Source organism: Rhinopithecus roxellana, chromosome 18 (genome assembly GCF_007565055.1).
Source record: "Rhinopithecus roxellana isolate Shanxi Qingling chromosome 18, ASM756505v1, whole genome shotgun sequence".
Lineage (NCBI taxonomy): Eukaryota > Metazoa > Chordata > Mammalia > Primates > Cercopithecidae > Rhinopithecus > Rhinopithecus roxellana.
The window spans coordinates 90,879,673-90,898,600 of NC_044566.1; positions in this window are offsets into that span (position 1 = coordinate 90,879,673).

Consider the following 18,928-nt stretch of genomic DNA (forward strand, 5'->3'; position numbering starts at 1 on the left):
CTCATGCAAGTTTGGGAGCTCATTATTTGAGTTTAGGCTTGAACCATATAGGCTTTTTATTCTAGATCAATGGCTTCTTTACCAATACAATTTTCTCTAACATAATAGCTTCTGAATTATTCATTTCTAAACATTTTTGTACTGGTATTGTGAAAAACATTTTTGAATCTTTTTCTAAACTTAAGTGGTAAGGACTATGTACAAAGGTCTGCTGTGTACAGAGGGTGACAATAAGGGTCACATAAGCCATTTTTCCCACTTCATAGGCAGTGTGCCTCAGAATGAAGCCATCACAGATGAAGACAAAGATAAATCTTCTGATTCTGGAGATCAGAAAGGCAAACAGCTCTGAGGAAATTATTTTATCCACTGGACCAAGTTTTGTCTGAAGCGATATAAACCATGTGACTTTATAGTTTTATAGAATAATTTCTTGATTGTTTGTTCTTTCAAGTGAATTTCTGGTACTTACAAAATAAAACAAAACCAAAAACAAGAAAAGGAAAAAGCTCTTAACAATGGAATAAGAAAATTATAGTTTATATAGTCTCCATTTTAAATAGAAACACAGTAAAAATATTACTTAAGCTGGTTTTGATAGAAAATAACAAAAACAAAATATATTGACCGATGCAACATTTATTCTTCCTTTTGCAACTTTCTTGTTTACACTGAAAATAATGATCAGCAGTTTATATAAAATAAAAGTTGGCCAAAGATAAGTGAGATATAGAGAACATTGTACTGGATGAGAGCGGTAAAATGGTCAAAAAATTAAGAAATATTGTAGAACATTGTATGATTTATCATTAGACAAAATAATAAACTAAATCAAGCAATGAACATATTTTGCTATGAGGAATTTGTTTACATTTACTTAATGGTTTCTTGATATATTATGGAAAAAAATTATAGAATAAGATTTAGAGTATAGAGAATATAGTTTTATAATAATTTTGCAATGGAAATAGCAAACCAAAGAATTAGGTAGGGTTCTCTATTACAGGTGAGACTTTAAAAAAAAAAAGTGTGGTAAGTGTGGCATGTCTATAAAAAAATACATTTTAGCTTTTATAGGATTTACCCATGTTTTAAAACACCCATATAACATAAAATTTGAGAAATTTCAGTGGCTATGTTTTGCTCTTCCAAATGAACATTGACAGGATAATTACCAATTATCATTAGACAAATTATATCAATAAGCTTTTATAAGAAAAGGAAATAATTTATCCTAAGAAACACTTCTCCCCAAAATAAAACGGCACAAAATTTAGAGATATTTGAAGATGATAAGAACATATGCCAAATAATTAAATCATTAAGAAATAATCAGGTAATCACATTTGTTTCTATTAAAAAAAACTGACATATTTTATTGAAATAGAAAAATAGATTATCCTTTAAACAAAATGTAAAATTGACAATGGTTATTTGTAAGGCTGACTTTTAGGCTATGAACAGCAAAAAACAAGGTTTAGGTTAAAAACAATGAAGATTAACAGAAAATAAGTTTAATATCAAATAAAATTCAAATACTTTTGGCAAGAGAAATTTTATTTGCCTGTATTCTGAAATGTACAAGTGTTTTGGTCTTTCTTATCTTTCTTATCTTTAATTTTCAAGTACCAAGGGCGGTTCTCATTATGTATTTGTGATATCTAGTTAAAGATAATGTCGAACAACCAAAAGGAGTGTGAGAATCTTGAAACTTAGGCTAACATTTGGAAATGCTACCAACTGTTCTCATTTTATAATAAAGGGAAAAAATAGCTCAAAGGCAAACTGTAAATACAGTAATTTCAAAAATATTCACAATAAAATCCTTTGATGTGTTTGCACTTTTTCGTACTGACTTGCAGTGTAGCCAAAATTTGGCAACTCCCTAAGGGAAATTTTGAACAACACTATTATTTTTGTCTTATTAAAACATATTACAATGCTTTACCATAGAGGTTATGTAGGATGTTTAAAATATAGCCATCGTTTTAGTATGTTTTGTGTTGTTATAATAGAATACCACACACTAGTTAATTTACAAAGAAAACAAAATATCTTACATTTTTGCAGCAAGAGTATGTGAGAGTAAGACAGCAGGATGGGGCTGAACTTACTTTTATAACAAACCCACTCTCACAATAACTAACCCATTCCTATAATAAGGATGTTAAATCATCCTTAACATTCTCTTAAACATTACACCTTTCAGCACTTTTGCATTGGAATTAAGTTTCCAGTAAATGAGATTTGGGTGATGCATTCAAACAATAGCACCCACAAACTCAGTTTTGTGAAATATTAAATAGAAGAAGCACTAACCAAAACAGAGAGAGTTTAAATTTCTGTTCATTTTAAATTTAGCCTGCTAAGAAATTTTAATGTTATTTATTAAATATTTATACATAATTATGTGCATGCAATTATGTATTTGTATACACATACATGATATACACATCTATATATCTAGATGTGAAAGAGAGTGAGAGAGACATGCAGAGACAGAAACAGAGAGACACAGAGAGAGAGAGAGAGAGACAGGAGAGACACCTAACACAAGACCACAAAATGCAAGTAAATTTTATAGTTAAGGAAAATGTCCTTGTTAATTAAAACTCAAAACTGTAATAATCCGGCTAACGTCAGATCACTAGAGGATATCAACATAGTATACCTACATTTCAACCAGTTTTTCTCCATATATTAAAATATTTTTAATAAATTTGAATTCATGATAGGTGTTTAACACGCTATGGATATTGCTTTCCAGTCCTTTGATGTTCAGAGGAAAAAAAACAGCAAAATTACCTTACTAAGGATTACAAATATTTGCATGTATGTCATGATGAGTATTTGACCCATCACCATAGCATTATAGGTAGATCGTTACGCATAAATAAAAGAACAGTTAAAAAGAAGCCAAGAAAGCAGATGCTAAGCTTCATTCAATACAAACTCCACTTTGCCATTATTTTCCAAAGCAATCTGAATGTCAAATTTTGACACCAAAATTGGTACCAAGTAAATCGCATAGCACTAAACTGCAAAGTGGCATGCAAAATTTAGAACAGTAGGTTGTATATAATTAGGAGAGAGTTTGTGCTTCTAAATATAAAAGTCCTACTTTCAGCATGAGGAAACAAAACCGTTTGGAAGACAGCAGTCTGGCTGCATTCTTTAAAGACTCTTAAGAAAAAACATAAGGGCAAGAGATAAAACATGAATGCTCAGTTAGGAGAAACAGGTTTTTCACAGGCAAATGTGAGAGCTCATTAGTAGAATTAATCAGAGAATGCTGTTAGATTTTGTTCATTTTTATTTATAAACATTTTGTCTACCTTTCTCCCAAAAGAATTTATAGGTTTAAAGTAGAGTCATGTAAAATATAAAAGACTTGAATTTCTAAATTATTTGAACATTCTACTTATTCATTCATTTATATATTTGTTCAACTAATAATTCTGAGCATTTATAGTTAACTAGTAGCTTAAGTTCTTAGAATACAGAAATAGAGAAGGAAAACTCCCTGTTCTCTTAAATACTAGTGAGGGAGGCAGATGATAAACAAATAAAAATATAAATGCATGCTAAAATGTCAATGCTGTGATAAAAAGTAAAGCAGAAAAACATGATTATTGTGAGGATAATTCACAAAGGGTAATACTCAAGCCTGTTCTGAGGTGGTGTCATTTGAGTAGAAGCCTGAATTAAATAAGGGCATGAGCCATGCAAAGATGCAAGAGAAAATAATGCATGAAGAAACAACAGTGAATTCAAAGACCCTGAAGAAGAAATGCACTGAGTTGTGTTGCTAGGAAGCAAATAGTGGAGAGATGAGGTTATACCCATTTAAAGGCTGTTAACAATTTTTTGCAAGAGATGAAGGAGAATTGGGTTAGCATCGCAGCAGTGGAAATGATAATAATTAGTCAGATTTAGAGTATAGTTTGAAACCTGAGGCAACAGTAAAGGCAGATCAGTTCCATGTGGGCTGAGAGGAAAAGAGGTAAGTCAAGGATGCTGTCAGTATAATGGTTTGACCTACAAGGTAAATAGTGGGGCCATTATTGATACTGGAAAGATAAGTGCGGGGCAGAACAAAACGTATTGGATATTCTCAGTTTGAGATGTCTACTAGATATTTAATTAGTGATATAAAGAAAGCAGTTGGATATGGGAGTCAGGAACTTGGAGGAGTAGTGTATGTTGAAAGGTGGTGGTGCAGGCTTGGGCTATATATTTGGAAGTCATTACCATACAGTGCCTATTTAAAACTAGGGGTATACTGAATATTGCATATCAAGAGAGTACAGATAGAAAGGAAGAAGACACAGAATAGGAGTGTCCATCTGGGAGTGTGAAGTGGAATCAGACAATGTTACTGAGATGGTGCATCCCATGAGATCGATCAGAGAGACTCTAGAAGCAGGTGATGCTGTGAGTGGCATAAAAGGAACAATGAATGAGAGTAGAGTAGCAAGCATCCGTCTGTTTTAACAGTATTCACTCTCTCTGTCACAATTTTGCAACTGGTAAAGAATATTTCTTGACACTTAGCAGAACAGGTTATGTTGTCTAGCTCAAGGGCCAGATTCCATCATAGTATAATTTGAGAGTTGTTAACAGGAGCCACGAGCAGAATTATTCCTTCTGTGACCATTCTCCAGGGAATAAAATCTCCACACCTAGGACTTCTTGGTGAATAATAACTGCAGGAAAGCATTTTTGTTATTTGGGAAGGGTCACATAAAGCAGCACACAATTTAGTAAAGACTAGTAAAAGAAACCCCATATTATCTGCTCTGACTTTGGGGGACATGGGAAGTATGTACTTGTGAATGGAAGACAGGAGGTGAATCAATTAGTACCAGAAAAGCAATATAGTGTTGACTTTGAGCATCCTGGCAGAGAATATATGCCTGGGAAGGAATAACAAAAACAGATTGGCAAGAAAATATTCTGAAGATTTATAGTATTTAGGATTCTCCACAGGCTCTCCTCTTCTCCTACCAGACATTTTCCCCCTGCATTCACATTTATTTCTGTCGCATCAAATGTCACCTGTGTGCTCATTCTGTGTACCTGTATATTCCAAACCCAGATATTTTTCATGAACTTGAATAATTATGTGTTTACTAACTGTCTAGAGAGAGATCTCACTCTCAACATGTCAAAAGTAGAACTCAGTATTCCTCTGCCTCTTCCCTGCTCTTTTCCATTATCTTTGGAAGGGGCCCAACTTCAATCTCCAGTTTTCAAAACTTCAAACCAGGCGTCACCTTTCACTTTTGGTTTTCTATTTCTCTATACTCTCACAATCACAACTTTGGTTTGCTGTACTTCCTATGCATATTCTGTCCAAGTATCTCTGTCTTACTTTATATTACTCCCCCTTCTCTTACCTAACAGCACCATCCCATTTTCTCTCCCTGCTCTAGACATGACCCACCTTCTCTCAGCATTAAATCTAGGTTCTTAAATTTAATTATACAACCCTACATGACCTGACCTTTATTGACTGCTCTACACTTACATTTGCACTGCCACCTATACATATATACAAAAAGCCTTGGAAGACTATGTTTATTGTACTCAGAGATCATGCAGAGACCAAGAAAAGTAAATTAATTTGCTAACAACACTAAAGTGTAAAATATATGCTTATAATATGCAAAATAAAAATTAAAAATATCTGTTTTAGAAATTATTATATCATTACTTTACTATAAACAACTTATTTAGATACATAAATGGTGTATATTCTAAAAACTAAAGTATAGGAGCTATGATATTTTATCTAAATTTATTCCCATGTAATAAGATTAGAATCTTTATGACAAACTGAGATCATATACTTTTATTAAAAGTTGTTGAAAACAAAATATGCTATCAAAAGATAAAATTAATTGACTATAAGAAAAAGTAAGTTGCCTTGAACTGTATCCTGATAACTTTATTTTTGGAAATCTGTCTAATCCTTCTAAACCTAGCTGAAAAACTATCTCTTTAACTATGTCTGCTTTGAAATCCAATAAGATATAATCACTCCATTTTCTTACTGTATTTTACTTCTAACTCAATTATAAGACCTACCTTATTCAGCCTCGTATTAAAATAATTTTGTTGACAATATATCACAACAGATGATATTGTCCTGGAAGGCAGCTACTAGAGATTAAAAATATTCATTTTCACTGAAATACAACAGTCTCCTATCTAATGAAGACTAAATTATTAGAGTAGTGTCATAAGTTAATCTCTATATTTTAATTAAATTTCTATTGTAGTGTCATAAGATAATCTCTATATTTTTAGTTAAAAAGTATATATCAACAAATGAAAATTTATCTCAATATACACCATGAGGCTTACCTCTATGCTTATTCAGATCATAGCTTCACTTGAAGGAACTAATGACTATAACAAAAGTGCTCAGCATCACCTATTGTATCCTTATTCTTTACATAGATTAAAGTTTCTAAGTATTTGTGGTCATTTTAAGTGGATGTATATGTACACACATATATAAAACATATATTTCCAATATATATGTACTGTATCTATATGTATGGTCTTTGATACACATACATATATGCACACATATATAAATCAGAATCTATCTCAAAGGGATTTAAAATTGTGACTAGTGCCCATTTAATAAATTAGTTAAGAAGTTAATGATAAATGTACTGAGAGTGAGACACAAAAGATATTTTGAATACCATATTTCGTTAGAACAACTTTTAAGTTCTTAACTTTGGTAGAGCAACTTTTTCTGAGTTTACTCAGAATAGTCTGGTCTCATGGTGACAAAACATTTAGTTTATACCTTTCATCCCATATCTTATTTTGAGAACAAATTAAGGATGTCAGCCATCCTGGCTTACTTTGCACTTAGGCACTCAATTATTTCAATCAAGTTGAACTGGATACTGAAGAAGGTTGAAAATCCTTTTTCCAAGTGTATCTTTATAATCTTTTTGCCTGTGTGGCATAATTCAGTCAGAATGTTGCCTAGAGAGAACATGAAAGCTAGATTATCTGTTCAAGTTCTATTCTTCTCTTTTTACAATATGAATTTCAGGAAAGAGTGAAAAAGTTCATAGTGTACAGGCTCTGGGTCCTCTGTGGAAATCTGTCCTGCTGAACCCAGGCATACCTAATTTGTTGCATCTATCATTGTACCCAAGAAAGGGTTTAATGTAGTGTAAAGAATCATTAAATGTAAATAATTATTAAAATATCATTAGATACCAAAAGTCAATAAGTTTAGAAAGAAATGGAAAATATTATTACCTACATGGATGCTTTGAAAGTTCCTTTCAATGATTTTGATGTACAAAATGATGACAAAGTTTGAGTCTTCCTAATGGTCACATGAGAATTTGGGCAATTTCTTTGAATGCTCTTAAATGCTCTCTACATGTGGAGACTGAACATAAGTAGAACAATTTGCTTAAAGCAAGAGTTCTTTACCTCGATACTATGAGCATTTTGGGTCAAATAATTTGTTGTGGGAGCTGCACTGCTGGATATTTAACAGCACCCTTGGCCTCTACCCACTAGATGTCAGTAGCACTCACTTCCCCGCTGTGACAACCAAAACAGTCAGACATAATCAAATGACCCCTTGAAGATGAAACCATCTCCATTTGAAAATTACTAATTTAAATAAAATCGGGGGTGTTTTACATAATTGTCTCCAAGCAACTTAACTACTTAACTACTATCTATCAAGACAGACACTACTTATATTGACTTTCAAAATATGAATCTAAGAGAAATACCTAGATATTGAAGAGGAATATTTGGATTAAAATATCTAAAGAGACTGTATCATTTCAATAATACAGTTAATTTTAATATGTGAAAAGTATGAAAAAGTGAACAATTCTCTATGTGTTATATTCATCTATATCTGTTTCTGTCTTTAAAATCTGCTTGGCACTGCCTCCATTATGGTTAAATCAGCTGGTCAATTTCTACATTTACAGACTGTATTATTATACTCTGAATATTATTTTTTGTAGCTTATTTATTTGAATATAGCTAGCCCTCATAGGTTTATCGGAAAGACATATGCATATATATATATGAATATATACCTATATAATACACATACACATATATATTTGTAATTATATGTGTGTTTTTTATATATATATACACATATCATATAATTCTGTTGCTCCTGACAGTGAATTTGAGCCCAAATACACAATTGTTAGAAAATCATGGGGATTATTTAGCAATTAAAAATGTGTAAACTTGCAAACATAAATGCAAAACTCTAGGGCCAGTATAAAGAGCATCTTATTACAATAAGAGATTTAAGAGCAGTGTGAACAAACATCATATATTCTAAAATGATCATGCTCAAACGTGCCAGTGGTAATCATGATAAGGCTTTGCTCATTTACCTCAGCCATTTTATCTTTCTACACTGACTGAGTGCAGCATTGGTCTAAGGAACAGCAGCTGCAAAGATGCATAGGAATTCTCAGTTAAGTATAAATCAGATATATCACTATTAATAAAGTAAATGTAGGCAGATGCCAACTGACCTACACACATAGGGACTTAAAAGAGCATGAAAAAAAAAAAGTAGAATTTTGAATTGAATCTTGAAGAGTATAGAGTTTTCTAAGATTACAAGAGGCAAGCATAGAAACTTGAAATTGCATGGCTTAATGGGGACCCGCAAGTAGACCAGTGTGACTGAAGTGCAAAGTACATGCTGAACAAACTTGTGGCGATAAGGCTAGAAAGACAGGCGCGACCAGATTGAAAAGAACCTTTCATCCCATGCAAAGAAATAGAGTTAGTATCCTGTAGGCCTTGAGGAAACACTGAAAGATTCTGAACAGTGAGGTGATGTGGTTTGATTTGTGTTTAAAAAAAATAATTTTTTAAATTATTTTAAAAATTTAAATATTTTAAATTTTTTTTAAAAAATTGTGTTTAAAAAAATAGATCGCAATAAAATGTGACAGCATGCAGAGACTGATAGTTCTACATGGAAAAGAATATGAAAAAAGAAAATTATAAACAATGGTAGGGACTCCCAAAGAATATTAATATTTTAAAAGACAGAAAAGAGTAAAATAAGGGAAAAAAGTAAAATAAGGGAAAAAAGGTATTTGGATGCTCATTAATAATATGTACCTACAATTTCCTTGGGAGGCCAAGGCGGGGGGATCACGAGGTCAAGAGATCGAGACCATCCTGGCCAACATGGTGAAATCCCGCCTCTACTAAACATACAAAAATTAACTGGGTGTGGTGGAGAGTGCCTGTAGTCCCAGCTACTTGGGAGGCTGAGGCAGGAGGCTGAGGCAGGAGAATCATTTGGACCTGGGAGGCAGAGGTCACAGTGAGCTGAGATCATGCCACTGCACTCCAGTCTGGCAACAGACTGAGACTCTGTCTCAAAAAAAAAAAAAAAAAAAAAATATATATATATATATATATATACACACACACACACACACACACACACACACACACACAATTTATAGGAACATGGATATCTATTACAAATTATAAAAAAGAAAAAGTAAGAGAAGAAAATAAATTTTCTAGAAGATAAAATATAAACTATATGAATCATTTCTATAACTACAAATTTCTAAGTGCTCGTCTTTAAACCTGTTAAAGTTTGTACATTGTTGGTGTTTGGGGTTGCCTCTATGCTAACAATTTAAAAATAAATATGCAATATGTGGGTATGTGTTCACATGTGTGTGTCTAGGATCTTTCTTGATTTACCCACATGCATCTATGTGAGCTTATAAAACCTTCAGTTTCATATTTACAAACATTTTTAATTTTTGTAAATCTCTATTTAATTGGAAATAAATTTTCATGTTATTTTACATTACAGAATATCTCTAGTGATTTTGTAAAAGAATGAAGTCTCTCGCGTTTCTAATTAAAGCAAATACTTGTAGAAGAATAAAAATAGTGTTATAATTTTTGTTTTAATATGTTATTTGATATTTTTGCAATCAATATGGTAGCTTGTTCTAACTTATGCATGTAGTAGCAGCATAACTAGAGTGGTTATACAAACATCTCTAACATGTATTATAGCAAATAAATGGATTGAAACAAACAAAAGACAGAAGAACAATGAGTGTATCAGCTCTCTCATTTCTCTGATACCTTAATTAACCTTACATTTCAAAATTTAACAGGCATTCCTTTAAAAAGAATATTGAGTTGTATATACAACCTATTTTTTGTTTTTTGCTATTAATGTTACACATTAGTAGATTTTTATTAACGTCCTTTATTTTCACTAATGTCTGGTCATAAAAATTTAAGCACACTGTTAAAAAGAAACCTCCACACACTAATGGTCGGTTTGAATAAAGAACAATAAGGAAATAATTTGTAACATCACTATTTATTCAAAAGAGAGTTTGCAGAGTTTCTACTGTTCCCAAGAAACATAGTTGTGAAGATGAATAAAACAGTATACAAACTCTCTAGGAACTTACAGACCAGTAGTGCTAACAAATACAAAAATACCTCTAAATGAGTACAAATTTGTTATACTGGTGATTTCAATAATGTGGTTTGGTATCACAGAGCAGAGAGTGATTGATTCACCTGGGTAGGAATCAGGTGTATTTGTTCTGGGCCTTGAAAGCTGACAGGCAAATAAATGCTGCTCAGTCAGGCAAATGGTGCTTAGTTCAGAGTACGTGAGTGATCTGGTGCCCTGAATATGGTTTTACTGGTGATGCAAACAGCATGATATTGAAAAGAAAACTGGAGTCACATTTAGAAATGTCTTGCTCTGTAGTTTCATAGTTACTTATTCTGTAAGCATTGAGGAACCACTGAAGCCTTTTAAGTGGGACAATTGTATCATCAGGCATAAATAACATATTAACTTTCCTCTGACAAAAGATGCTAGCAGGGAAAGACAAAGAGCAAAATAAAACACTTCAGCTTTAATTTGTTTGATTATCCACCCCCTCGGTGAGACTCATGTTAACATTAAAAATATGTAGCAAAGTATGGTTTTCTTTACTCTTTGCTTAAGACTGTTCCTGTGAAATTGTCCCCAGTCCAACAAATGTTCTCCCCAAATCAGGAAAACCAAGATTTCCTTCTTACTACAATAAATAAAACTATTTGTATTTTAAATAAACTACCTAAATACTTTTGTCTGCTTTTTAAAAAAATTGTATTTAATTGTGTTTATTTCTTTTAAGGGTAACACCTTTTCTTCTTCTCTTGTTCTTAAACACTATAGTTTCTTTATGATAAAACTCAAATTAGAGCAAAGAAAGTGTGATATATAAGAGATTTAGACTTCCTTTTTTATGGGGATCTTTAATGTTATCTAAACCAGAGTTACTCTATGATGGATGCAGCGTGCTTCACCTTCATGCTATCCCTCTAGCAATAAATGTTTGACTATTATCAAACAAGACAATGTTTTTAGGAAAAAGGCTAAAATTCAATGGAAAATATTACTTTTACTTCCAGTATTGAAAATAATGATCTCCATCTAAACTGCAAATATATGCATTTTCTGTATTTGCTATCAAAGTAAACATACATGAAACTTAGCTGTTCGCATTTGTTCTCATATAATTATTTGCGTATCTTTGCCTTTTTTGAAAAAAGGTATTAAAGCCATTTGCATCTTTCCATGAAAACATGAAGAATTTATTTAAGATTTAATCATTGCTATATTAACTATAAAACAGAATTCCTGGTTCATACTGGAAATATTAATACTGTAGTACTCTGAGCCTTGGCTAATCTGAGCTCATTCTGCCTTATTTTAGAAAGAACTTTTGTCCTACACTGTAAGCTCTGGAGAAACTGCGGCCATCACCTCAGAGAGCATAAAACAGAAAATCTAAGTGTATTTTTTTAATAAAAAATAACTGATTTACACAGGTTAAAATCTTAATATTTTCTATTTCTACCCCATATATTGACTTAAAACTTTAACAAAACCCAAAAATCATCCACTATGCTAAGCACCATCAGATTAGGATGAAGTTATAGATATATAAGAGATTTGAATTGAAATCTCCTATATATCTTGAAAACTGATGATATTTAGTACATGAACATATCCATTTTTAGAAATATTTATTCAAGTCTTGATGAAAGAGGTTATTTTTGCATAAACTTTACATGACTGCATAAATTATATTAAAGTATTTAACATGTGTAAGCAATGGCAGTTCTGCAGTGATTAATATGTAACCAATAAAATATTAGACATATGAGTTGGCATATTGATCAGTAAAATATTAGATATTGTATGAGTTATTCTGTATACGATGTAAGTGTTCATTTAGGTTATTCCTCACCCCCAAAAAAGTCATGAGTGTGAAGGCATTCTGATTATTCAGTGAATACTGATACTTTTTCTTTTGTGAAAATTCACTAATTACACTTAAATACATTAATTACAATTAATATATTAAAGACAATAATAATACATTAATGAAATTTAAATGTATAGTTACATTATTGTCACAGTAAAATATTATATAAAAATGACTTCATGTGAATTCTGAGGCAAAATTTACCACTTTATTAGTTTAAAACCTTTGCTAGAATGCTTCATTCTATCATGCAATCCTATATTTTGTACTGCAGTATCAGTCACTTTTAAATTATGAATCTTAATTTGTCAAATTCAATAAAAGCAATGTTAAAATGTAAATACTGGGTAACATCATTATACTGTAGAAAAACTACAGAGAAAATATAATCTTTCGTATGAATAAAATGTGCATGTTGTTAATAGCTTTAAGCTAGTGCAGCAGATATCTTTTTCTTTTTCTGTTGTTTTTTCCTTAGGTTGTTTTCATCCTAGCAATTATATGTCCCACCGTTCCTCCTTTTCTTCTGGTTCCTTTCCTTAAGTGGGATAGGAAAGGAACAATTTTGCAAGCAAGTAATGTCTATGTTCCCATCTATTAAGAAACTATTTCAGCAACTAGTCATAATATTTAGTACCTCTTTCAACATCAACATAAGAAGGAGATAAGGTAATCACATCCCATATAAAAATACATTAAAAATAGTTCCTGAAAATTTAAATGGTAACCACAGTTAGCAACCATAATATCTTAAAATTCTAGGCTAAGTGAACCATGTTTATTTGAAAGTCTCAGAATTACTGGTTTTATTGACAGTAAAATATATATGGGAGAAACTATATATGGATTACTTGGAGATGTTAAAAATTACTTACTATTACATTTGTTTTCTAATGGGATACTCAGTATAATTATTTCAGATTTCTTGGAAGCTAAAAAATCAATGTTGACACAAAAATGGCTTTATTAACTAAAGAACCAAAAATATTTCCTAAATAATTTTGATACATTTCAAACTAGTATGCTTCAAAAATTTACTACACATAAAATAACACTATGTAAGTGCTAATTATCATATACACAAAAATTCTTATGCTTACCTATAAAAACCTTTAAGTATCAAGATCTGCTCATTTGTGTATATTTATGCACATATATACAGATATTGCTAAATGAATCAGCTATGTTGCAAACTCTGTTTCAATGCTTACATAAAAAATTAAATCTGATGCTTATAGGGCATGTATGGATAATTAATTAGATGACTATTATACACATTTTTAATAAAGTACATAAAAATACAGAATACATGGTAAAACTCAAAGCGGCAGGAAAAAAGCACAGTCTTCATTTAAGCAAAACAAAAAATCATTGCATGATTCTGAGCAATTACAAGAAAAATGGGTGAAATGATCTCAGATTTTAATGGCATCAGATCACATGTCCTTCACAATACTTGGTTCTAAGTTAAATAATAATACATGAGCACAAAACCGTTTACTGGTTTTTGACTTTTAAAAAAGTACATTTCTCCATGAAAATACAAATAATGTAAAATTTGGTAACACAAAAATGTTTCACAGAAAATGAAGAAGAGGGTTATCTAGATGAAAATTATTTCAAGTGGATGAATCAAAATTAAATATTTAAGTGTATTTTTAAAAGATCAAAGGTAAGAACTAAAATAACCAAAACACAACTAAAGGAAGTATGGGTATGGAAGCTAAAAGAGAATTAGAAGTAATGTTTTCAAATTTCCTCATGAGTTTGTTTAAATCTGTCAATAAACGATATGCCCCTTACTTACAATTAGGATAATATCTAACAAAAGCAGTTATGGACATTAAAAGCTAATTATGCATACCTCTAAGAAGCAGTAAAAGAGTGGGGATAGAAGTGAGTAAGAGACTTTGATTTTTCATTTTTGACCCCATTGTACTGTTGATATTTTATGTACTATCATATAATAGTTAAATGCATGGATGTGCACTCAGATTGCCTGGGTTCAAACCTCAAGTACACTACTTACAACCTGTGGCCATAGTCAATTGGCTAAACATCTCTTTATCTTAATGTCCTCTTCTGTAAAATGGAAAATTAAAATTACTTCTATTATAGGGCATTTTTAAAAATCAAGACTTAAGTTAATAATTTAAAAAGTGGTTAAACAGTGCCTCCCCTTAGTAAGCACCATGAAAAATGTTAAATTGTAAAAAAATTATATATATCATATGTAGGTATACTGGCAAATGCATATCATAATTAAACATAACTTAAATTTCAAAATAACGTTAGTTTATAGATGTTAGTATAACCACATCCCTGACATTAGAAATTGAATGTATTTTTATGATTGCATCTGATGCATGACAACACTCTAACTTTACAGAGTTTTTTTGTGTGTGTAAGTTGTAAGTTATTTGAAATAAATAAATGTAGATTTTTAAAGAGTCTACTTCATGAGAAGGAAATACTACATATGATCACATCTGGCATCATATAAAATGTAATATTTGATATCAGAAGTCAAAGTGAATCAAAATTGCAAAACCCTCCCTTCCTTCCTCCCTCCCTCCCTCCCTCACTCCTTCCTTCTTTCCTTCCTTCCTTCCTTCCTTCCTTCCTTCCTTCCTTCCTTCCTTCCTTCCTTCCTTCCTTCCTTCCTTCCTTCCTGGCTGTCTGTCTTTCAAGTCTCACTCTGTTGCCCAGGCTGATGGACAGTGATGCAATTATGGCTCACTGCAGCCTTGGCCTCCCAGGCTCAAGTGATCCCACCTCAGTCTCCCAAGTCCCTGGGACCACAGGCATGTGTCACCATACCCACATAATTCTTGTATTTTTTTATAGACACAGGATTTCAACATGTTGCCCAGGCTGATCTCGAACTCTAGGACTCAATCGTTTCAACTACCTTAGCCTCCCAAAGTGTTGGACTTACAGGCATGAGCCACTGTACCTAGGCCAAAAATTGCAGAATTTTCTGAATGTAGTAGTTTCAGTTTCACTAGGAAAACGCTAAGTCTTTGACATCAGTTGTCCCCAAACTTTTTGGCACCAGTGACTGGTTTCGTGGAAAACAATTTTTCCATGAGGGTGTGGAGGGATGGTTTTGGGATGAAAGTGTTCTACCTCAGATCATCAGGCTTTAGTTAGATTCTCAAAAACAACAGGCAACCTAGATCTCTCCCGTGTGTGGTTCATAATAGGGTTCGAGCTCCTATGAGAATCTGATGCTACAGGTACAGCTGATCTGACAGGAGGTGGACCTTAGGCGGTAATGCTCACCCACTGCTCACCTCCTGCTGTGTGGCCAGGTTCCTAATAGGCCCTGGGATGGTACTGGTCCGTGGCTGGGGGTTGGTGACCCATATGTTACATTATTTTAATTCCAATCATTCAGAATACCAAGTAATATACTTATTCTTCTCGTCTTCTAAGAAAATGAAGAGTTGATAAACTCACTAGTCCTCTTGATTCTTGAGTTACAACTTTTAATCTGTCTCAGACTTACCATTTGATACCTCATTGATGTAATGCAGGCCTTTAAATAAGTTTGTCTAGAAAAAAAAATAATAAAAAATAGTGTTTCAACCTCACTGTTCTACCCAAACATTGATCATGAATTTAATGGGTAGTAATCAGTGGGTCTCATCCTACGGTATTATAGAATTACGAGTTTGTTTGTAGAATACTGGCAGTTCTAACTTACTAGAAAGTTGTTTTATAAAGTTCATTGGTAAGTCATAGAATAAAAAGGTCAAAAAGAACCTTTGGGGCCTTCAACATCCCTATTCAATATTTGTACAAACCTTTCTGGAACATTCCTATTACAAACAGATGGCCATTCATCCTTTGGTTAAAAATGTCAAGTGATTGCAAGCTCAGTAATTTAAAAGTAGCCCATTTTGCATCTGGACAGCAGGATACTTTAATACATTTTACTTCTGTTAAACCGTTTCCCTATATCCATGCATTGCTGCTATAGGTTTTTATTTAATGTCTGATAGAGAAGAGACATTGAAATTACCACAATTGCAGTCTAATAAAAAAGACATATAAAAACCCAAGTAATAATGCAAATACATTATTATAAGTTGAGGTAAATGCAGAAGTTGCTATTAATATTTAGCTGGGAAATGTGATGCTCTCCAGAGCTAACAAAAACATGTCTAAACAAAATATGAGAATAAGCTGAGAGAAGTGGAGTTAAATAGAGGATGGAGGAATAGGAATAGGTTATGCCAAGAAGAGGTACTAAAAGAAGAGACTGTTTTACTTCAGAGGTCAGAGTGAGCAAAACGGAATGCATAAATTTTGAGAAGGGAGGCAGATGATTCCGTTCAAAAACCCAAAGGATGGACAAAGTGACTGAAGAAAATTGCACAAGAGGGAAAATGCCGCAGAGGAAACTAGAGAGGTAGAAAAGGCCAATCATCAAGTATTGTTCTACCTTCTACATTTGCTACTATTTCCTCTGTAAAATGACACACAGTGCATTTATAACCTCTTCTACATGACTATATTTGAGGGTAGTTATCATCTTCCACCTCTCAGCTGACCAAATCTCTTCAATTCTTTCTACTAATCCTTACGCTATCAAGAAACTTCTCTATTCTAATTGGTTTCATTTGTTTTCAATGCCATACATTTTGGTTTGTAATCGCTTTCTATACATGTATTACCTGAGTGAGATCAGCAAGATGGTGAAACTAAAAATCCTGGACCTTCCTTCTCCTCTCAAAAACTGCCAACCAATAATACTATGCATAGCAAAAACTGTCCTTTGAAAACGAAGGAGATGAAAACTTTCTGGACAAACAAAAGATGAAGGATTTTATTACCACTAGCACTGTCATACAAGAATTGCTAACAGAAGTTCTTCAACTTTAACCAAAAAGATACTAAACAGCACTATGAAAGCATACAAAAATATAAAACTTAGCCAAGCGTGGTGGCTCAGGCCTGTAATCCCAGTACTTTGGGAGGCTGAGGCGGGCAGATCACAAAGTCAGGAGATCTAGACCATTCTGTTTAACATGGTGAAACCCCGTCTCTACTAAAAACACACAAAAAATTAGCCAGGCATGGTGGCGGGCGCTTGTAGTCCCAGCTACTTGGGAGGTTGAGGCAGGAGAATGGCGTGAACCCAGGAGGTGGAGCTTGCCGTGAGCCGAGATCACGCCACTACACTCCAGCTTGGGGGACGGGGCGAGACTCCGTCTCAAAAAAAAAAAAAAAAAAAAACACATTTTTTATATATATACACACACACACACACACACATAAAACTTAGTGGAAATGGTAAATACATACAAGAATACAGGATACTCTAATGCTGTAATAAAAGTGTGTCTATCTATTTTGATTCCTGTATAAAGTTAAAAGGCAAAAGTATGAAAAGTAATTATAACAATAAAAATATGTTAATAAATTCATAATATGAAAGAAATAAATTGTGACATCAATAATATACAAGATAGAGGGGAAAAGTGTAAAGATTTATATAGGATTGAAGTTATCAGCTTAAAATAAACTGTTGTAATTATAAAACATTTTATATAAACTCCATGGTAACCACAAAGAAAAATAGCCACAGAAAATACCAGAAAGAAAAAAAAGGCGTGAGCTATCACATGTGGAATCCCAGCAATTTGGGAGGTGGAGGTGGGAGGATCACTTGAGGCCAGGAATTTGAGGCTGCAGTATTCTATGATCATGCCACTACACTCTAGGTTACAGAGTGAGATTTGTCCCTTTATGATAATAATAGAAAATAAAATGGTTAATTTAGAAAAGAAGAAGACAAAGAGCAAGGAATAAAAGTATATCAATATAAAGAAATCAACAAAACACAAATGAAGACAACAAAAGGAAAAGAGGTCAAAAGAACTACAAGAGTGACAAAAAAAAAAAAAAAAGAAACTGACAAAATGGCAATAATGAGTTATTCTCTACCAATAATTACTTTAAATATAAAGAACAAAACTCCTCAATCTATAGCTATAAAGTAACTGAACAAATTTTAAAAATAAGATCCAACTATATACTTTCTATAAGAGACTCACGTTAGATTTAAGTGAGTTAAGGACACATACAGGCTGAAGAAAATGAAAGGATGGAAAAAGATATTCCATCCAAATGGTAACCAAAAGAGAGTAGGGGAGGCTATACCTAAATCACACCAAATAGAATTTAAGTCAAAAACTATCACAAGGGATAAGGGCCATTATATACTCTTAAAAGGACTGATTCATATAACAATCATAAACATAAATGCATTCAACATCAGAGAACCAAAATACATAAAGCTAACACTGGCAGAACTGTATGGGGAAATAAACAGAAATAAATTAATGGGAGACTTCAATACCCCACTTTCAATAATGGATAGAATATCCAGATAGAAAATCAAAAAAAGAACAGTGGACTTGAAAAACAATATAGACCAAATGGACCTAACAGATAAATACATAGACATATGCAGAACAGTCTTTTCTGATCCCAATGGAGTAAAACTAGAAATAAATGGCAGAAGGAAAATGGAAAAATCTACAAATGTGTGATAAAAT